Raw genomic sequence first — 21,942 nt, forward strand, 5'->3', positions numbered from 1 at the left:
GAGCCTGGGTTTCCATTTTGCTCCCACCACTTGGCAGCTCTGTGGCTTTGGGAGGTCACCCTTTTTTGGTTTGTAAGTTACTTACCCTATTTGTCACTTACCCTCTTCGGTATCATCTGTAAGATAGGATGACGGCCCGGGCACGGTGGCTCACGCCTGTAATCCCAGCACTTTGGGAGGCCAAGGCGAGTGGATCACGAGGTCGGGAGTTCGAGACCAGCCTGGCCAACATGGTGAAACTCCGTCTCTACTAAAAATACAAAAATTAGCTGGGCATGGAGGCGTACGCCTGTAATCCCAGCTACTCGGGAGGCTGAGGCAGGAGAATTGCTTGAACCCAGGAGGCAGAGGTTGCAGTGAGCCGAGATCACGCCATTGCACTCCAGCCCGGGCGACAGGACGAGACTCCGTCTCACTGGATTCTTGTGAGGATTAAACTGGTTACTGTTTTTAACATACTTGGAAGAGTTTGTGGTCCTGTGTTTGTTAAATGTATGCAAATTAACTGCCCAGCTCACCTATGCCTGGCATTCTGCAAGGGGCTTCACATCAGTTGCCTTGTTTGGTCTTTACCACAGCCTCATGAGCTTGGAATGACTATTATTAGGAAAAGTGGACCCAAGAAAGTCAAGTTCCTTGCCCGAGGTCACACAGCTGGTAAAAGGCAGAGCGAAGGTTGAAACTCAGGATGGTCTGTCTCCAGGACCCGGGCTCTCCACCACTCAGCTCTGCCTATTCCAGGGCTGCAACCTCTCTACGGAAGTGAAGCGTCTACTGCATCACTTTTGACAAACAGCGCATCAGCCGGCAAAGGGATGAGGGGTGGGCCAAGAAGGGCCCCTTCCCCCTCAGGCTGGAGAGATTCCTCTGACTAATTTACCGGGTGACTCTGATGGCAAACTGCAGCCCTGTTCCCTCCAGCTGAGTAAGCTCCGTTGTGGGGTCCTAGAGAGAGGGGGTTTCTGGTGTGGGCAGCTCCCAAAGCCAGATCAGGGCTTGACTGTGTTTGCCTGGGTAGGGGCACTGCCAAGGGAGCAGGGCCACCCCAGATGGCCTCCAGGACCAAGGCACAGGAGCTGGGAGACCCGGGTCCCCCTGCAGCTTCCCTGGGTGTGGGCGGTGGCTGCAGTCTAGGGTGTTTTGCTCACTCTCATTTTCTGTTTTGTCCCAACAGGACTCCGCTGTCTTAGTCATGATTGGGTCCCCTGGGCAGAGCCAGGGCCTGGCAGAGAGCAGATGTCCAGTAAATACCTCTTGGCCCTAAGAATGACGGGAAACACTCACGCAGTGGGAACACCTTCCTGTGTGTTATCTCATCTCATCCTCACAGCAGCCCAGAGAGGTAGGTCTTTTAACCCCGTTTTACAGACGTGGAAACTGCGGCTCAGAGAGCGGAAGTGACTCGCCCAGGTCATACAACTCAAACTTTTGGGCTCCAAAGTTTTGGGGCTCCAAACTGACTCTAGTTCTGCAGCCTACAGAGAGCTCGCCCTGTTCCTTTTGTGAGGATAGTGGGGAGCAGCAGGAACCCCAAGTTATTGGAGGCCTCCCCTGGTCTCATTGAACACAGAGGAGCTCCTAGGAGATCACTGGGGGTGGTGTTATCAGCCAGCAGGGGGACAGAGCCTGGGCTTGCAGAGCTTCTGGTGGAGATGGGGCATCTCAGGGTTGCTGAAGGTCATCCATTCACGGAGCGAGTTATTTCCCAGCCTCTGCTGGGTGCCAGGGCTAGACAGGGCCATGCTCTCAGGAGCTCTCGGGAGGTAGGCTAGATGGGTCCAAGTCACTGTCCCAAGGTGGGGGCATCAGAGTGCTGCCTCACTTGCGGGGAATAGCATGCTGTTTATGGCAGACAGCATCGAGGAACCGCTTGGGACCCCTGCCCCCATGCCTGCAGACTTCAGAGCCGTCTGGGATTGGGCGTGGCAGGGCGGCTCCTCCGAGTGCATCCGTTGTGAGTGGTGAAAGTATATCTCCTCGCTTTGGGGTCACTGGTGGGCCCCTGTGGTTTTCCTTGTCAGTTTTGCTGTTTTTAGTCTTTGTTCACTGCTCTGTTATTACCGACATCTTAAAGGGTTTCCCCGTCGTGGTCAAGTTGGTCTTTTGTTTTTAGAATTTTAGAATTTCTCTCCTTTTCTCCTCTTTCTCCTCCTGGTCCATGGTTTTGGAAAAAGCTGAAGCAGGAGGTAGGTGTGGGTGGGGGGGTTAAAAGCAACCCCACCCTGCATCCCTTGCCTCCCTGTCCCTATCTCCAACAGGCCTGAGGGGCCCCCAGGGTGGACCTAGCTTGGAGGGCAGCATCTTGGGGAGAGGGCACCCTTATAAACTGGAGATTCTTGTTCATGTTCTATGTAGAGCTTTGGTGCCTCTCACCCTGCATGTACAAGACCCTTTGTGCGGTGATCCATCCATTCTCCTTCCCTCCAGGATTCTCACCTGCCCAGGGATGCGTGCCCACTGTGGGCAGCTGCCAGCACCCCTGCACCCGTTGACTGTAAGCAAGTCACCTCCCTTCTTGGGGCTTGTAGTGGCCTGGGAAAATTGGCACATGGCAGAGACAGATGAGGGATGAGGGGAAGGGCTTTCATGGGGCCTCTCTGCTCATCCCTGATTCATTGTGGGACTGGTTCTGTGGCCAAAAACTCCCCTTCTGAAATTCACAGCCCCTTGGTTGGGGCGGGGGTTTCCTCAGTTGCAGCAGGCTGGGCCCTAGTGACGTAACTTGCCCATTGTGGTGGATTTCGGGACCCAGACCAGGACTCAGGGTGGGCCGGGAGGGTCCCTCCAATCTACCCCTGGGGCTGGTGCCTGGCGCCTGGTTCTGAGAAGGTGGGAACTGAGGAGCTGAGGAAGCCCCAGGCCCTCAGAGATGAGCCTGCCTTTCTACCTCTACCTAGGAGTCGAGCAGTGCTCCTAGTGCCTCTTGCTCAGCCCTGCTCCTAGGACCTCAGATTGAGGAGGGACAGAAGTCCCAAGGCTCTTTGCCTTGGCTCCTCCTGCTACAAGATAGTGTGGTATTCTGGCCTGTGCCTGAACTACTCACGCTTGTGTGGCGGCACGCTGGTAAACATTTCGTTTTATGTTTGAGGATGAGATTCATATCTGCAGGGGGGAAGCACTTAAAAACAACCCTTTAGCTGCTGGGATTTATACCTGAGACAAGCTCACAGTTTGTCTGCATTTTCAAGCGTGAGAAATGCTGTCTGGGCCTTTCCTTTGCGCCCACAGAAAGTCTCGAAGTACTCAGGGCACCAGCTCAAAGGCTGGTGGGGAGCTGAACTATGAGGCTCGTGCAGAGGGGAGTAGACCTCTCTTGCCATGGCAGGTGCCAGAGCATCCAGAGAACCAAAGGTGTCAGTTGGTGTGAAGTTAAAGAATGACACCAGGCCAGGCTCTGTGGTTCACGCCTGTAATCCCAGCACTTTGGGAGGCCGAGGCGGGTGGATCACAAGGTCAGGAGATCGAGACCATCCTGGCTAACACGGTGAAACCCCGTCTCCACTAAAAAATACAAAAAAATTAGCCGGGTGTGGTGGTGGGCGCCTGTAGTCCCAGCTACTCGGGATGCTGAGGCAAGAGAATGGCATGAACCTGGGAGGCAGAGCTTGCAGTGAACCAAGATCATGCCACTGCACTCCAGCCTGGCCAATAGAGCAAGACTCCATCTCAAACAAAAAAAAAAAGAATGACACCAGCCTGGCACAGTGGCTTATGCTTGCAATACCAGCACTTTGGGAGGCTGAGGTGGGCGGATCACTTTGAGCCCAGGAGTTTGAGACCAGCCTGGGCAACATGGCAAAACCCCATCTCTACAAAAAATACAAAAGTTAGCCAGGCATGGTGGTACATGTCTGTAGTCCCAGCTACTCGGGAGGCTGAGGTGTGAGGATGGCTTGAGCCTGGGAGGTGGAGGCTACAGTTAGCTGAGATTGCACCACTGCACTCCAGCCTGGATGACAGAGCCAGACCCTGTTTCAAATAAATAAATAAATAAATAAATAAATAAATAAATAAATAAAAGAATCATACCGTCTGGACGGGGCGTGGGGTCATGATGTGCCCAGAATAGCAGAGACTCTGAGCTGAGCCTGCCCTCAGAGGGGAGGGAGTACAGTGAGGGCTCCGGCGGGAGGGGCAGAGGCCTTGGGAGCAGAGGCTGTGGTTTGGTCCTCTCTGTCCCACCTTTCCTAGAACCAGCCTTGAGGCCAAAGAAAGAGACTCTAACAACTCCCTGAGAACTCAGGGAGACTCAAGAGAACACTAGGACCTCCAGACAAGCACCCAGGGGAAACTGAAGCCCAGAGGCAGGGACCCTCCTCGGCCCCATAGCCCAAACTCAGGAAATCTTGAAACATACAGCAAAGTAAAACAAGCCAGAAAACCCAGAACACCCATGTCATGACCATGAGTTGCTTTTGTAATTAAAAAATATATATATTTAATGTTTTTAGTTTTTTTTTTTTTTTTTGAGACAGACTTTCACTTTTGTTGCCCAAGCTAGAGTGCAATGGCATGATCTCCGCTTACTGCAACCTTCACCTCCCAGGTTCAAGCGATTCTCCTGCCTCAGCCTCCCGGGTAGCTGGAATTACAGGCATGCGCCACCACACTCGGCTAATGTTGTATTTTTAGTAGACACGGGGTTTCTCCACGTTGGTCAGACTGGTCTCCAACTCCCGATCTCAGGTGATCCGCCCGCCTCGGCCTCCCAAAGTGCTGGGATTACAGGCGTGAGCCGCCGCGCCAGGCCTAATATTATTTTTAAAATGCAGGTGGAAATAAAAGCTTTGGGGTAGGGGGTCGGGGGGGAGCTGGGGAGTCTGCTCCATTCACACCACCAGTGCACTCACTGCCCTGGTCCCGGATTACCCGGTGGCCGGTTCCGCAGCCTCCTCCCTTCTCAGCCCAGGGGAGGCCTGGAGTCCCCCCCAGAGCGGCGGGGGCTACTCACAGACTCCCCCTGGTGGCTGGATTTGGAAGGGGCCGTGCCTCTGAACTGCAGGAGTGGGAAGTAACCAGGGTGATGTTTGGACCCCGGGACCCTCAAAAGGAAACCGCTCCCTCGTGCCTCCCGTCACAGACGCTGCCGCTGAATAGTGGAGGATGGGCATGCAGTCTCGTCCCAGTCACCAGGGAGCTGCGACAGCGTTCTCGCCTGGACTCCGAAGTTGGCCTGGTTGCCAGCATATTGGTTCCCATGACTCCTAGAAGGGTGTCTCTTGGAATGAAGTTGCTAGCACGGGGCCTCATGGGAGGGCCAGGCTGCATCTGAGCCCTGGCAGCTGCTCAGCAGTTCTGAGACTCCTGCTGGAGTCCTACCTCAGTGTGACACACAGCTGGTGAGGACCCCAGTGAGGGATGGCACAAGGTGTCCCTGAGAGTGATGCAGCGGTCAGGAGTCCCGACCCTATCCTGGCTCAGCTACTCAGGCTGGTGGGACAATAGCAATAGCAATGGTGACAGGAACAACGTTAACTCACATTTATGGAATACCTCCTGTGCCGACACTGGTGAAGCTCACAACAGCTCACAGGCCAGGACTCTTTTTTTTTTTTTTTGGGACAGAGTCTCGCTCTGTCGCCCAGGCTGGAGTGCGATGGTGGATCTTGGCTCACTGCAACCTCAGCCTCCCGAGTAGCTGGGACCACAGGCATGCACCACCACGCCCGGCTAATTTTTTTGTAGTTTTAATAGACATGGGGTTTCACCATGTTGGCCAGGCTGGTCTTGAACTACTGATCTCGGGTGATCCGCCTGCCTCGGCCTCCCAAAGTGCTGGGATTATAGGAGTGAGCCACCGTGCCCGGCCAATCCTGTGTTTCTTAATTAACAGCATCATCTTCCAGGTGAGAGAATTAGGCGCTTGGAGGAAGGAAGTGCCCAAGGTCAGGCCCCTGGAAACTGAGAGGAGCAGGATTTGAAGCCATGCTGGTCCCTTGAGGGTGGCAGAAAATCCAGACATGTGTCAGGAGCTGAACGTGGCCTTTGACAAGGACTTCGGGGCATCCTGCCTTCACAGAGAATGTCCGGTTTCTGTTGGGATTACTCCTTGCAAGCAACAGAAATCAGCTCTGGTGGTCTTGCAGAATAGTTTGCTGCATGTGTATGGGTAGCTCAGAGAATGGATCAGAAGGAGGAAGCCAGGCCAAGAAAAATATGAGCATGGAGCCCTGGGGCCTGCAAGGCAGCAACTGCTCCCAGGTCCAGTTCCAGCTCTGCCCCTGGGATGAATCCATTTCTGCCTCTTTCTCTGCTTAGATGTAATTTCTGAGTCCAAGAACCCAGAGAGAAAGTCAAGAGGCCTGGCTGAGGTGCCATGGCCCCTGCCCATCCTGGATGGGAGGCACAGCACTTTCTTGGAGGGTTCCAGAGTGCTGGGGCATGGCCAGGGCTTTTTAAAGGAGTGAAACAGAGAGGGAGCCGGAGGGGATTCCCCGACGGAGTCTCAGCCGGCACTGGTTTTTCACACTGTAATTCTGCTTCTGGTCTTTGGTGTGAGTCACATGTGAAAGTACCTTGTTTTGCTAGGCCTGTGTCTGCAGCTGCCACCCCCTTCACAGGAGCTGCTACCTCTAGGCAAGAGGCCTCAGGCTGGCTCCCAGGCTGCAGGGAGCTGAGATCTAGATCACAGGCAGGACCCCCCTGTCACAGGGTGCTGCAGCTGTGGGAATAAAGTATTAGAGACTGTAATCTTGGAGCTAAGCACGGGGGAATTTTCCATTCTTTATATTGTATGCAAATCAAATGTAAATATATGTAAATGAGGGTGATACTCTCAAAGCTTAGTGACTGGGTAAGATTTGAAAGGAAGGTAGTTCTGGCTGGTTTGTGCCTCCTCTGCCCTAGAAATATTTAACCCCAGCTTGCTTTCCAGGAGAACCCTGACTGCCTCCTCCTCCTGGAGAGCAGCCCAGGCCACTGCTAGAGTCTATACTCCCGGCACTTAGTACTCCGTGAGGGGTCTCCACTTCTCGTGAGAAGGAGGTAGGGTATCGAGCTAGATTAACAAATAAAAAGCACCCTGCTGCTTCTGTTTTCTCTGCCTGTGCCTATGCACAGGACCAGCCACAGGAGGCTGGGCTCACAGGGCATGTTTGGATTGACCCCACACCAGCCAAGGGTCACAAGCCACCAGCGAGGCCTGGGGAATGTGGGACAGACCCCTTCCCACTCTGCCTCAACCCTGAGCCTGGACAATGGATTCTGGGGAGATAAAGAAGGTAGTTGGGGCCAGATATGGTGGCTCACACCCACAATCCCAGCACTTTGGGAGGCTGAGACTGGAGGATCACTTAAGCCCAGGAGTTTGAGACCAGCCTGGGCAACTTAGGGAGACCCTGTCTCCACAAAAAATAAAAACAAAATTAGCTGGGGATGATGGCATGCGCCTGTAGTCCCAGCTACTTGGGAGGCTGAGCTGGGAGGATTGCTTAAGCCAAAGAGGTCAAGGCTGCTGCGTGTTGTGATTGTACCACTGCCCTCCAGACTGGGTGACAGAGCAGCCTGCACAGGTAGGGGGCTAAGGCCACCGTGACCAGGGCCCACGCAGCTCCTACTCTTAACCTGAGGGGCTCTCCCAGAGGGCTGAGTCACTTGGGGAGGGAGCAAAGTGCAAAGGGTCCAAGTTCTAGTCCACAATGGGTAGGAAAACAAACGAGCTCAGTTGCACCAGATTCAAAGTCATGTTTGAAGGCCTGTAATTTCGAAGGCTGAACCTGTTCAGGAGCAGTGGGCAAGCCAGGCTGGACTCCAGGCTCTGATCCTGAAGGAGCAATGAACAGGGAGACCAGGTGCCGCTGAGGCTGCACAAATAATGGGTAAAATCCTGACACAGAGGAGAAATGGAGACTTATAGAGAAACCCTGCAGGAGAGAAAGAAGGCAGGCAGAGAGGTGGACAGGCAAGAAAGGCAGAACTCATTGAAACTTACCAGCTCACAGCCTGTGTACTTCAGGTCGAGCACAGCCTCTTAGAAGTAGGGCTTTGGGTGGACTGTGATTTAGGCCATCAAAAAAAGCCAGCATCTGGTTGGGTCTGGCTTGGGGAGGGTGGCTCTGGCTTACCCTCTGTCGCTACAGAATTGCCCCTCAATAGGACCAGCCTTTTACATTCCCAGAAAGTCCCTCTGCTTCTCAGGGCCCTAAATGTGCTGTTTGGGGATGCTAGAGGAGGCTGGAGCCTGTGGGGTCCCTCTCATCCCTTTCTTTTCCACTTCCTCCTCTGGCTTATGCTCCTTATCTGATCAGCCTGGCACAGTCTGGCACAGCTGCAGAGGGTCAGGGCATCACGTCTGGGGAGTCATGTTGAACGTGCTGCACGGCCTCCCGGAGGCAGACTTTCTCACCTTTCTCAACCACCTTCTTTTTTAACTTTTACTTTTTGAGACAGGATCTTGCTCTGTCACCCAGAAGATGGAGCTGGTGGTCAGGGCCACCAGGACACCACCACCTGTCCAGGAGGTTGAGAGGGGAGCATTGTCAGAGGTTAGCAGAGGACTGGTCCAAAAGAAAGGAATCGTTGACCAGGCGCAGTGGCTCATGCCTGTTATGCCAGCACTTTGGGAGGCTGAGGCAGGTGGATCACCCGAGGTCAGGAGTTTGAGACCAGCCTGGCCAATATGGTGAAACCCTGTCTCTACCAAAAATACAAAAATTAGCCGGTCATGGTGGTGGGTGCCTGCAATCTCAGCATGGTGGTGGGCACCTGTAATCCCAGCTACTTGGAAGGCTGAGGCAGGAGAATTGCTTGAACCCAAGAGGCAATGGAGGTTGCAGTGAGCTTAGATTGAACCACTGCACTGCAGCCTGGGTGACAGAGCAAGACTCTGTCTCAAAATAATAATAATAATAATAATAATAATAATAATAAGAAGAAGAAGAAGAATAAGAAGAAGAAGGGGAAGGAGGAAATAAAACAAGAGCAGCTATAAGTTAATCATGGTTAATACTTGGTATTAACGGGGAGGGAGATGCTTATTTTATTATAAGCATGTTTATGTATATGTATTATTTTCATAATAAACTATTAAATTTAAAAAGGAACAGTCTAAAGACTATATAAACATGGAACTTGTTGACACTACAACACTGGGTGCAGAAAGCAATCAAAACGCTCCATATACGAGGATTTCAACTCTCTGAGTATTAGATACAAAAAGGGGAGAGAATATACAGAAAGGAAATGGATGGAGGGTAGAAGGATGATTTGTCTCTTGAAATTTTTATTTCATGATGTTAAATTGTCTTAAGAGAGGACCAGGCCGGGCACGGTGGCTCACGCCTGTAATCCCAGAACTTAGGGAGGCCTAGGAGGGTGGATCACAAAGTCAGGAGTTCGAGACCAGCCTGGCCAATATGGTAAAACCCCATCTCTAATAAAAATACAAAAATTAGCTGGGCGTGGTGGCAGGCACCTGTAGTCCCAACTACTTGGGAGGCTGAGGCAGGAGAATTGCTTGAACTCGGNGAGAAGGAGAAGGAGAAGGAGAAGGAGAAGGAGAAGGAGAAGGAGAAGGAGAAGGAGAAGGAGAAGGAGAAGGAGAAGGAGAAGGAGAAGGAGAAGAAAGGAATCCTTGTGTTGGCAAGACTTGTCCTGTGAGGGTCCCAGTGTAAAAACCTGCAGAACCAGCCGGGCGCGGTGGCTCAAGCCTGTAATCCCAGCACTTTGGGAGGCCGAGACGGGCGGATCACGAGGTCAGGAGATCGAGACCATCCTGGCTAACACGGTGAAACCCCGTCTCTACTAAAAAGACAAAAAATTAGCCGGGCGAGGTAGTGGGCGCCTGTAGTCCCAGCTACTCAGGAGGCTGAGGCAGGAGAATGGCGTGAACCCGGGAAGCGGAGGTTGCAGTGAGCTGAGATTAGGCCACTGCGCTCCAGCCTGGGTGACAGAGCAAGACTCCGTCTCAAAACAAAACAAAACAAAACAAAACAACAAAAAAAAAACCAAACCTGGAGAACCTTGAGCTGCAGTTGCAGGAAAAATTAGATGTCTGGCTCCTTCTATGTCTGTGGGCCTCATTTTGAGAAAATACACATTCTCCTATTCTCCCCACCACGCCCAGAGGAGCACTTTCACCACCTTCACCAGTGGCCCCTCCACTGTGGATGTGGGCTGCGGGACTGAGCGCCTTCCAGCCATTGAAATGACCTCTACAGGGTGAACCGAGGTGGCCGAGGGCTTCCAGCAAGAGGCTTCCCTATGCCTGTGCTCATCTGTGATCAGAAAACATACCCTCACCATGTCATCAACCAAAGGCTTTTTGAAAGAGTTTTGTGTTGTGGCTATTCTGGATGAAGTTCTTGATGATCTAATTTTAAAAACCGTTTTTTCCCTGGACCCTCCGTGAGTTGCCATAGAGATAAGTTAGAGGCAAACAGAGCTAATGAGCTTGGTTGGGTCTTTTGTGTTCCTGAATGTTTTCCATTCTGAGCCCTTAACATGTAATTAGAGAGGTTATTTAGTGAGGACTTTTTCTTTTATTGTAAATTAATTTCAAAACCAAGTTCTGAGGTTAAATAATGATTGTATTTGTTAATCAATCCAACCTGGGTTTCCTTCCAGAAGAAAACAGGATGCCATTATCAAAATGTTGGAAACAGGATGTTTGAGACTGTGGGGGTTCGTTAATTGCAGTGATGTGAAAGGTCCTGACAGCACTAACGCTGATATCTTTTTATGAGACAGGCTTGTGCTTTGAGAAAGGCAACACTGGAGACGCTGGTGGGGATGTGCGCCTGGACCACGAGTCTCTAGCAATGGGCTGAGTCCCAGGAAATCCACGGCTTCCCCAGAGAGGACTGCAAGCCCCTTAGCTAGGCCTTAGTTTGCCTGCTGGAGAGCCCGTAACTGTCTGTCTAAAGATGGGGCTGGTGCGGTGGCGCATGCCTGTAATTCCAGCACTTTAGGAGGCAGACGGATTGAACTCAGGAGTTCAAAACCAGCCTGGGCAACATGGCAAAACCCTCTCTCTAAAATACAAAAAGTAGCCAGGTGTGGTAGCACACGCCTGTAATCCCAGCTACTTGGGAGGCTGAGGTGGGAGGATTGCTTGAGCCCAGGAGGTGAAGGTTGATCACACCACTGCACTCCAGCCTGGGTGACAGAGTGAGACCCTGTCTCAAAAAAAAAAAAAAAAAAAAAAGAGAAAAGAAAAGAAAATATAGATAAGCATAGAAAGGAGGAAGGCAGGGGTGTGGGAGCAGATCATCCTTAGTCGACTACATAAAGGAGAGATTGGGTGGCCCACAGCCCCCTCCCCAAGACTGGGGTTGGAGAATGCCGAGAGCCCTGGCAGAGGCAGCTCCTGGAAGCTGCCCCAAATCCTGCAGCCAGGGCTGCTCAGTCAAGCTGTGGGCCCAGTCCCTGGCTGGGGGCAGAGGCAATCTTTTAGATGCCTTGTCACCTGGCATGGAGGGTGAGGACACTCTGGGACTGGGACTCCTCAGAGGAACACTGGAGAGAGGAGCGCAACCCCTCCCTTCCGTCTTCAGGACTCTGCTCTCGGCAGTGTCAGTGGGGCCTGGGGAGGGCTGAGGTGGAAGCCCCTAGGAGGGAACCGAGGCGTGGGAGTCAGGGGCTGCCCCACACGATCCCGGGCCCTGGGGAAAGGAAACACGCACCTCCTTGCAGTTTCAGTGAAACTCCTCTGGCACACTGGGTAGAGTCTGACTCAGTGGCTGGCATCCATGGCTTATCGGTCTCAAGGGAGCTTGGTTCTCAGATTCTGAGGCCACGAGCGGGAGGGTGAAGCTGGTTTGGCTCTTTCCTAGAATTTTTCTATGGCTCTGGGCTTGTCTCCCAGCCTGTCTAGAAGCTAGATGAGCACCATGCCTCCATAACTTTCTGCAGTGACAGAAATGTTCTCTGTGTTGTCTGGTATAGTAGCCACTAGCCACATGTGGCCATTGAGCGCTTACAGTGGGGCTGGTGTGACCGAGGAACTGCACTTTACATTTGATTTAGTTGCAATTAATTTAAATGTAAATAGCCATGTGTGGCTGGTGGCTGCTAAACTGGGCAGTGCAGTCCTAGAGTCCTGTGCCTCAGCTCACCTCTCCCAGCTCACTAGGATCCTTGGGCAGTGGGAGGGGATGGCAGCATTAGTTATAGAGGAAGACCACCAAGGATTCCAGTAAATCCCAGTCTTGTGATAGTCTATGAGAAAAAGGTAGATCACATCTGGCAAACAGTTCACTCTGTCTTCCTCTTGGATTTATTTATTTATTTATTTATTTTTTGAGACAGAGTCTCACTCTGCTGCCCAGACTGGGGTGCAGTGATGCAATCATAGCTCACTGCAGCCTCAATCTCCCGGGCTCAAGCAATCACCCCACCTCCGCCTCCTGAGTAGCAGGGACGATAGGCACATGCCACCACACTGGTTAATTTTAAAAATTTTTGTAGAGATGGGGTCTCGCTGTAGTGCACAGGCTGGTCTCGAACTCCTGGCATCAGATGAGCCTCCTGCCTCAGCCTCTCAGACTGCTGGGATATAGGTGTGTGTTATTGTGCCCGGCCTCCTCTTGGAGTTTTGAGATGCATATTTGCATGTTAAATAAAGGCACTGAGATATTCTGCTCAGAAAACAATCACTTTAATTAATCTCAAATTTTCCAAATGTATTTGACCACACCACCTTTTTTACATGGTACATCTATTGGCGTTTTATGGAGTTCCCCTTGGGAAATGCTAGAAAAGGAAATTGGACATGTGGAGGAACTGATGCTCCCAAATGGGGTGACTCCTGGGTTCTGCAGCGTGTACGTGGGAAACTCAGAGCTCTTGGTTAAACTGAAGACATTTCCTTGGGTTTCCCCAGGCCTTTGCAGCCTGGGCAGGAGCCCAGCAGTAGCCCTGGCAGCCCCATCACTGTGTACTCTGCCCTGGACATGGCAGCTGTGGGGCCCAGGACAGCTCCTCCCTACTCTGCAGGCTGCCCGTTGGCATTAGGGCCTCTCACTGGGGAGCACAAAGGCAGCTGCCCCATTTCATGTCTTTTCTTTTCTTTTCTTTTTTTTTTTTTTTGAGATGGAGTCTTGCTCTTCACCCAGGCTGGAGTACAGTGGTGCCGTCTTAGCTCACTGCAAGCTCCACCTGCTGGGTTCATGCCATTATCCTGCCTCAGCCTCCCGAGTTGAGCTGGGACTACAGGCGCCCACCACTACACCTGGCTAATTTTTTTTTTATTTTTAGTAGAGACGGGGGTTTCAACATGTTAGCCAGGATGGTCTCGATCTCCTGACCTCGTGATCTGCCCACCACAGCCTCCCAAAGTGCTGGGATTACAGGCATGAGCCACCGAGCCCGGCCATTTCATGTCTTTTCAATCTGTTGCTCCTCTAACTGACCAGAGTTTGATCTGGAAGAAACTCTGTTGTCGTTCCAGTACCTGGGCTGATGGGAAGACAGACAAGGCAGGGCAGATATCCATCAGGCACTCCCTCTGACTGCCCAGGTATGCAGTGTGGAGGCCAGGGCCCAGAGCTGCCTCGAATGTGAATGACCTGCACCTGCAGGAAGGATCCAAGCGCTCCAGCTGGAATAGCTTCGTGCTTGCTTGGATGAGGCAGTGCTCAAGCCTGTTGACTTTGCATTAAGCCAAGAAGCAGGGCACCTGCCTTCCACCCACCCCTCATTGACCTCATGGAGTCCAGGATCACGCTGCTCTTGTCTCTTGGGTATTTCGGTGGGGTTGGTGCTACAGATTGCAGGAAAGTAACAATTACTCTCAGATGAGGGAGACAGGATACTCACAGCTGGGGGACATTCAGAGGTAGCTCACAGTGCTTCCCGGAATAGGGAAAGGCCCACAAGAGAGGGGCTGCCTTTGCCACTTTCTATCCCTCTCTGGGGAGTATCAGCTCAGCAGCCTGTTTCTTCCTGGGTTCAGTGCTCTCTGGGCAGCAGAGAGTGTTACCCTCACCCCCACTACCCCCAGAACTCTGTGGGTGCAGGTGGAGCCATGTATGCTCAGGGCTGACCCAGGAGGCTCATTCTCCTGTACCCAGCCCACTGCTTTGGGCCTGATTGAAGAGCCTGGACGGAAGAACTGGAATGCTTCTCTGCCAACTCACGCCCTTAACACCAGTGCACATCTGAAGTCATATCTGGGAAGCCTGGTCAGACCCTGTGGAAAGACATCACCAGCCAGCCAGGCAATTACAGGTTTGTTGGGCTTGGCTGGAGATGGGATTCTCAGCTTTGCATCATGAGGGGACAGCCTGCCCTGGCATGGAGTGCATGGCCTGGTCTGTTTTCCTGTGGACATGCTATAAACATATGCATGGCTACCATGTTGCACAACTCTGGGACACCGCTCTAAAGGAACACAACCTGGGCCATTCTGGACACACACACACACTTAAATGCGTGTGTGTCAATCTTGCCACTGTACACACCTTCCTCACCATACCTCATACTCCCAATACATCAGTATATAACTGCATTCAAAAGCCAGGCAGTGGTATTACCCATTATAGAAAGCCAAGGGCTTCCCCCAGGGCATTTGAAATGAGGTTCTCTTTACATCTAACCTTTCAGGACCCATATCCAGCTCTAGCAATTGAAATGCACCTGTGCTCAGATGACTCACAAGTACATGCAGGGTTGCCAAAGGCCAGAAAGCTGCTGTTCCCAACTACAGCAGATTGCTGGTAGATTTATGACTCAGGGTCATGAATCCATAAATCACCTTTATCCCCCTGGAAGAATGATTGTGCATTAGCTTGAAAGAGGCCTTTGCTGCAGGTGTCTTTGGCAAACCTTGGTCAAAGCTGTGAACCACCAGACAAGGAACTCCACTAGTCCCTGAGAAGTGGCAAGGGGTGCAGTGGAGAGGGAAGACTTGCGTGCAAATGTATAGTAACCTAAGCCCTAGCAGTGAATTTACTGAACTGTGTGTCAATCCTATAAGTATAGTACTTTTGTTCCTTCTGTGTGGGGGATCGCTGGGGTTTGGGGGTAATCTGACACCAGTGATTACAGAATCAGTGTCAGAGGTCACCCAGGGAAACCAACACATCTTTTTTTTTGAGATGGAGTCTTGCACTGTTGCCTGGGCTGGAGTGCAGTGGCACGATCTCAGCTCACGGCAAACTTCTGCCTCCCAGGTTCAAGCAATTCTCCTGCCTCAGCCTCCGGAGTAGCTGGGATTACAGGTGTCCACCACCACGCCCGGCTAATTTAATGAATCCAGAAATGTCAAGACATTACCCCAGGATTCAGTAGCACATGAAGGACAAAGCCAGGACCCCACCTTTATTCTTTCCAGGCTGGCCTGTGCTCTGGAGCTCTTCCACACACCTCCCTCTCCAAAACAGGGAGAAGCCCAAGACAGTGACTCAGAGCCCCCTTGGCAGTTTTGCTGATAATTTTTTTGTTTTGAAGTGAGATGTTCTGCCTCTATTAAAGTCTTTAGGAAATTACAGTGATTTTGACTTTTTCAGACATGTTTGAATTACTGACAGTCTGGAATTCCCAGGCAGGGGGTGATATTTAGAGAGGCCTTAGAATACAGAAGTTAGGGGCACAGGATTTGGGATTAGAGGGATCCGGGTTCAGATCCCCACTCTACCATTTAGTAACTAGGTGAGTTAATCACAATGAGCCTTGGTTCCTCATCTGGTTTTGATAACAAACACCAGGATTTAGTTCAAGGGTTGCTGGGAGACTAAATGAAGCAATGAGCAGAGAATGGTGCAAAGGAGACCTGAGTACATGGGCACTGGGGTTATTCCCTGGACACCTGCTGAAGCAGGAAGGCCAGGATTTGCCTTATCAAGCACACACCCAGCCTGCATGAAGGCTCGAGTGCAGCCTGCATGGGCTTATTCATCAGGAGCTGGGTTGCATGGTTTCAGATCTGGCTCTGTCACTAATCTGGGGCCAAAGAACATCCCCTCTCTGAGGCTCTGTTTCCCTCCAGGAAAAATGTGGACAATGACAACTCAGTTCTGTTGCCAGGACCCATGTGGTCAGTGCTTAGAACGGTGCCTGGTACACAGTTGGTGTTTATAGATGATCCTTTTACCACTGTCTCTGTTTTTTCTGCTTGTACCTGTGTTTCCAGCAGGGCAGCAAGAGCTCGTGTGTCTGCAGACCTAGTGGGAGAGTTTCCATACTTCTATTTCTGCCAAATATGGTGTGCATTTGTGCTTTTCTTGTTCAGTGTGGCCCGGTCTTTGCCCATGCTGTTCCCTTTGCCAGGAACTCTCTTTACTTCTCTGTCCCCATCGATCGACATCCTTCCAATGTCCAGTTCACAAGGTTGTGTGAAGAACTTTCCCCATCTGCCCAGTCAGATCTGATCTGACCATGCATAAAGATTCTGTGGTGTCAGGGGAGAGGCAAGGTGGGGAAAAACTTGGAAAGTTCTAAGTGGTTACCCTATGTTGGAATAGTGGTAACTTTCAGTGAGGAAGGGGGAAGGATGTGGGTGGGACAGGGAGCATTTCCAGGGGACAAGACATGCTCTATTTCTTGATCTTTATGAAAACTTCAACAAATACTTATTGTCTGTGCTGTCCAGGGACTGTGCTAGAGTTAGACCCTCCATTCCTTTTCACAGCCCATTTCTGTGCTTGAGCACTGATTTTATTCTGCCCTACCCTATAGCATTAATTTTTCTCCCTAGAGTGCAGATAGTAAAGGGCCTTATAAACTTGCATAGCGTTCCGTGGCCAGTTTGTGCCCTGGCAGCCTCTCTGTTTTGGACTTTTCTTCCTGACCATAGATTGGGGTGGGACCAGCTGTGTGAAGTCTCTGAGCCACTGCAGTTGGATCTGAGCATGCTCAGAAGGACCACAGGTTACCACCACCAAGCTGGGGATTCAAAATCCTTGAGAGGTAGACCCCAAAGGAAGATGAAGGCTTTAAACTGTTATTGTAAGTGTGTCTTCTCCTCCGTGGGTTGCGTGGAGATCAAAGCCTGAAGGAAGTAGAAGGTTGCTCTCTGACAAAAACACCGTATTTTTAGAAGCATTCGGTGGTTTAGGATGTTTGCCCCAATGCTGCCTTTCAGTGGCAGGGGGTGGGGCTGGGGGTGGAGGCCAAGGGCTGCGACCCTGAGCGGAGGTTGGTGGGAGCAGGTTTCCTGGCACAGGGCCCAAGGGTGGAGGCTGAAGGTGGGAGGACAACCAATCATCACTTATCTTTCCTGAAGACCAGAGAACCAGGCCAAAGCATTTCAGGTTGTGGGGAAGGGGGCTTACGGAGTCTCTGTGCCATCTCCTTCTTTCAGAGATGGAAAAACTGAGGCCCAGAGAGGAGCAGAGGCTTGGCTTAGCTCCACCCCCACCATCCACGCACCCTCCCCATCTGGGGATTTGGGGCTTGCACATATGAAACTGTTAGAGAACAATGAGTGCATTCTGTAATCAAGGCTAATTGGTGTGGTTCAGAAGAGGAGAAATGCCAGGCGTTTGGGGGCAGGACATCAGTGGATCTCTGAACCAACCACCCAGGAATAGTCCACGAAGAATTAGAGCAGCTCCTGGGGCCTGGGAAGGGCAAACCTTGGGTAGGTAGCATAGGTAGTACTTGGAGGTGGGACCTAGCTTGGCCTGAACGTGGGGACTGATGGAAGGGAAAAATGGGGCAGAAATTTGGGTCCTTCCCAGACTGGATAAGCACTTTGGCGCCTACCTCACTAATTCCTACTGAGCCACATTTTCTTTCTTTCTTTCTTTTTTTTTTTTTTTGAGACAGAGTCTTGCTCTGTCACCCAGGCTGGAGTGCAATGGCACGATCTCAGCTCACTGCAAACTCTGCCTGCCAGGTTCAAGCCATTCTGCCTCAGCCTCCCGAGTAGCTTGGATTACAGGCATGTGCCACCAAACCTGGCTAATTTTTTTGTATTTTTAGTAGAGACGGGGTTTCACCACGTTGGTCAGGCTGGTGTTGATCTCCTGACCTCAAGTGATCTGCCCGCCTTGGCCTCCCAAAGTGCTGGGGTTACAGGCATGATCCACCACACCTGGTCATGAGCCACGTTTTTAAAGGTACCTCGGAGAAGTGAACTGGCTACTCTGCATGCAGAAGGGAGCAGGGAAAGGCATGTTGGGGGGTTGCCTGGCTCCCCCCACCTCTCCCTAGTGCCTCTACCTTATAATCATGGCAGCCCTGCCTTAATGTTTCTACCAGTATCCTAAACAGCTAGGCTGGGATGGCGAGCTGTAATTTCTATCAGTTTTCATATGGGTTATAGGCTCCTTCAAATGGGAACCACATTGGATAAAGGGCAAACCATAAGGGCAGGATGTTGAGAAATATGGTCCTAAGAAGCCACCTGCTTCTCATTTGGGATGTGCCCGGTTTATTGCTTGGTCCCAGTGCCCAGCTGGTTTTGGAGCTGGCAGAGCAGTCATACATTACTGTCCTCATCAGTCATCTGCATTGAGGCTGGGGCGAGCAGCTCAGAGCCTGGTGTGTGTCCCCATGCAAAGCTTTGCAGAGACAGTTGGGAGCACTCTGCTCTTTGTCCTCGCCTGTCCCTGCAGGTGGCCATCTGGAGAAAAGTCCAGACAAAGCCCCAGAGCCTGTGGCAGGCTGGGCACCCCCGGCTGGTGCAGGCAAGCAAGAACTCTGGGCTCCCGCAGTCTTGGCTTCTTGCAAACCGAGAATGAGGGCACCAAAGTAGGCGAAGGGGCCAGCTGCCATGACGATGAAGGAACCATGGCTGCATGCAACAATGTGGATGGACTTTGAGCACGACATGTGGAGCAAAAGCTGAAAGGATGTGTGTGATACAGCCTATTTGTATGAAGTTCACAACTGGACAAGCTATTCCATGGTGTTTGGGGAGAGGCAAGCTTGGGGAAAACTTTGAACGTTACAAGTGATTACCCTAAGTTGTAATAGTGGTAACCTTCAGTGAGGAGCGAGGGGAAGGATGTAGGTGGGACATTTCCAGGGGATAGGCCATGCTCTATTTCTTGATCCTGGAGGTGGCCACATGAGTGTTCACTTTGTCATAATTCATTAAGTTATACATTTATGCTTTGTGTACTTTTCCTGAGTGTTTTACTTTTCACAATAAAAGGGTTAAGAAAACAAAACAGAGGCATTGCATGATTGAGCCTGGCACCTTCCCCAGTTTGCCTCCTTCTCTCTTTTTTGCCCACTGGTACCCCTGGAATGCTCTCCCTTGCCTCCTCCATGCCTGTGGTCAGCCCCCTTCCAGCTGTCTCTCCCAGCCTGGCTCAGGCCTAGGCCTGCCCTAAGACTGATGGAGTCACAGGCTAGTGGGGCTTCCTGACCCCCAGAGAGCTTGGAAGCTCAGCAGGCCTTGGGGACCCCCTTTTTAGTAGCACTTGGCCCACCCTGTGCCTAGCCCAGCACTGGGACCTGTGATGGGTTTTGTTAGGGGCTCTGGGGACGGTTTCCCTTGCTCAGAGATTTTCTGCTTTTTCCCTCATCAAGTCATTGTCAGAGCTCCTTGTTTTTTTTTTTTTTTTTTTGGTTTTGTTTTTGAGACACGGTCTCACTCACTCTGTCTCCCAGACTGGAGTGCAGTGGAGCAATCTCGGCTCACTGCAACCTCCGCCTCCCGGGTTCAAGTCATTCTCCTGCCTCAGCCTCCTGAGTAGCTGGGACTACAGGCGCCTGCCACCACGCCCAGCTAATTTTATATTTTAGTAGAGACGGGGTTTCACCATGTTGGCCAGGCTGGTCTTAAACTCCTGACCTCAGGTGATCTGCCCGCCTCAGCCTCCCGAAGTGCTGGGATTATAAGTGTGAGCCACCGTGCCCGGCCGCTCTTATTGTTTTTGAGAAGAACTATGGATACGTGAAGGCAAGTACTGCCTTTCGGTGGGTGCAAGGAATCCCTGGGTGTTGATGTTGAAGAAACCATTTGAGAAAGTGAGGCTTGTGGGGTTGGGGTTCCTCGGTGGAGGGGGCTGGGCTGTGGGCTGGTTTCCTCCCCACTCCCTATTTTTCTGGGGTAGATGAATCTCCCCAGCGCCCAGGCCTCCTGGCTCTTCCCCGGACCTTTCAGGTGAGAAACTTTCCATTGTTGCCTTATCTCAGCAATCCGCCTCTCTTCCTTGCAGCGACCGCAGGTGCACACAGATCTGAGGCCCTGATCTGTTCCACTCTCTTTATGCCAAACAGAGGAGGGACGCGAACCCCAGCATGAAACGGCGCCCACAACCACAAGGCCCGGTGTGCGCCCTCTGAAACCGTAGGTAAAGACAATTACCGGCAATTTCCACAGCGTGGTTTGTTTTTTGTTCAAAGGCCATGGAGGCATTCTCAACAGCAGGCCCAAAATGTAGTATTCCCACCGCACGCCGCCCTCATGAATTTGTGATAAAAGCTGTGGTCGCTTTGTCCCGGCTCTTCCTTTTAACAGTCAAACCTTCAGGTTTGATGTTGAAACTGCTTTTTTCTTCAAGTGTACTTTGATGGTGAAGATAACGCTCCGTGATAAGGAACCTGCCTTCAAAACCACTCACTGTACCTCGTGCTCACCATTAAGATGCACGTCACAAGGGAAAATCAGGCACCTGAATTTTTGAGTAGTGGGATGGGAATGTGCTGAATCTGTGAAATTCTCCTCTGTGCTGCCTGTATTGGAGATTTTGCCATCCCCAACCCCCAAGAAAAGGAGAAGAAGAAGAAGGAGAAGGGGAAGGGGAAGGAAGAAGGAAGAAAAAGAAGGAGAAGGAAAAAGCACCAGGCACTGACCAGAAGGAGGTCCTGGGATGGGAGGAAAATGGTGTGAAACGTCCTAGAAACAGCTGTTTTTCCTTTGGCAAAAGCTGTCAAGAATCTGCACGTTCATGCCCATCTGTTTTCCCTAATTAAAAAGACTCTGCAAAGTTGATGCTAAGTGGCCCAGAGCCTCTAAGAGCTTGTGAATATCCGAGTACTCTTGGGGAGGCTGCCCGGGTTCCAGATTCCTCAGCTGTTGCATCTCCTGTAGTCGTGTTTAAGCTCTTCCCTTTGCTCATCAATATTTGCAATCTCCCAAGGGCTGACTACCCTTGGAGCCGTTACATCACAATAGGAATAGACCCTGTGTTGCTTTGTGTAAGCAATGATTGTTTTTTCATTCTAAAGCACTTTCATGTCTATTATCTCCCTTCCTATGGAGAAAGTTTTGATTTATTATTATTATTATTTGAGATGGAGTCTTGCTCTGTTGCCCAGGCTGGAGTGCAGTGGAGCAATCTTGGCTCACTGCAACCTCTGCCTCCCAGGTTCATGTGATTCTCCTGCCTCAGCCTTCCAAGTGGCTGCGATTACAGGCACACGCCATCACACTTGGCTACATTTTTTTGTATTTTTAGTAGAGACAGGGTTTCACCATATTGTCCAGGCTGGTCTTGAACTCCTGACCTCAAGTGATCCGCCTGCCTTGGACTCTAAAAGTGGTGGGATTACAGGTGTGAGCCACTGCACCCAGCCTTATTTTTGATGCTATTTTTCAGAGATAGGGTCTTATTCTGTTACCCAGGCCGATCATAGCTCACAGTAACCTCAAATTCCTGAGCTCAAGCAATCCTCCCACCTCAGCCTCTCAAGTGGTTAGGACTATAGGTATGCGCCACCATACTCAGCTAATTAAATATTTGGGTTTGTTAGAAATGGGGGGTCTTGCTGTGTTGCACAGGCTGGTCTCAAACTCCTAACCTCAAGTGATGCTCCCACCTTTGCCTTCCAGAGGGCTGGGATTACAGGCGTGAGCCACTGTTCCTGGCCCTGTGGAGAAGGTCGACCAATATGGCAGCCCATGCAAACCCCTGAGGTGTTCTATGCCCATTTTACAGATAAGGTAAGAACAGTTTGAGCAGCAGCTGCAGAAAGAACTCTGAAGCCAAAGGAGGCTTCTGGGGGAGGTCCCATAATTGTGTCTGAAGAGACCAGGCATGTTCAAAGACGTCCAAGCTTTGTACTGAAATCAGTGGCTCCCAGGTTTCTTTTTTTTTTTTTTTTTTT

At 51.3% G+C, this 21,942-nt stretch overlaps 1 long non-coding RNA gene across 1 annotated transcript; it reads left to right on the plus strand.

The window, feature by feature from the left end:
• The first annotated feature begins 588 nt into the window (after window positions 1–588).
• Window positions 589–20,549, plus strand: LOC108529534 (uncharacterized). Its single transcript, XR_001885564.1, has 3 exons — window positions 589–925; window positions 1,175–1,342; window positions 20,052–20,549. It is a non-coding gene; the product is annotated as an uncharacterized LOC108529534 (long non-coding RNA).
• Window positions 20,550–21,942: the final 1,393 nt, after the last annotated feature.

This window comes from Rhinopithecus bieti, unplaced genomic scaffold, assembly GCF_001698545.2.
Source record: "Rhinopithecus bieti isolate Rb0 unplaced genomic scaffold, ASM169854v2 scaffold_5889, whole genome shotgun sequence".
NCBI lineage: Eukaryota > Metazoa > Chordata > Mammalia > Primates > Cercopithecidae > Rhinopithecus > Rhinopithecus bieti.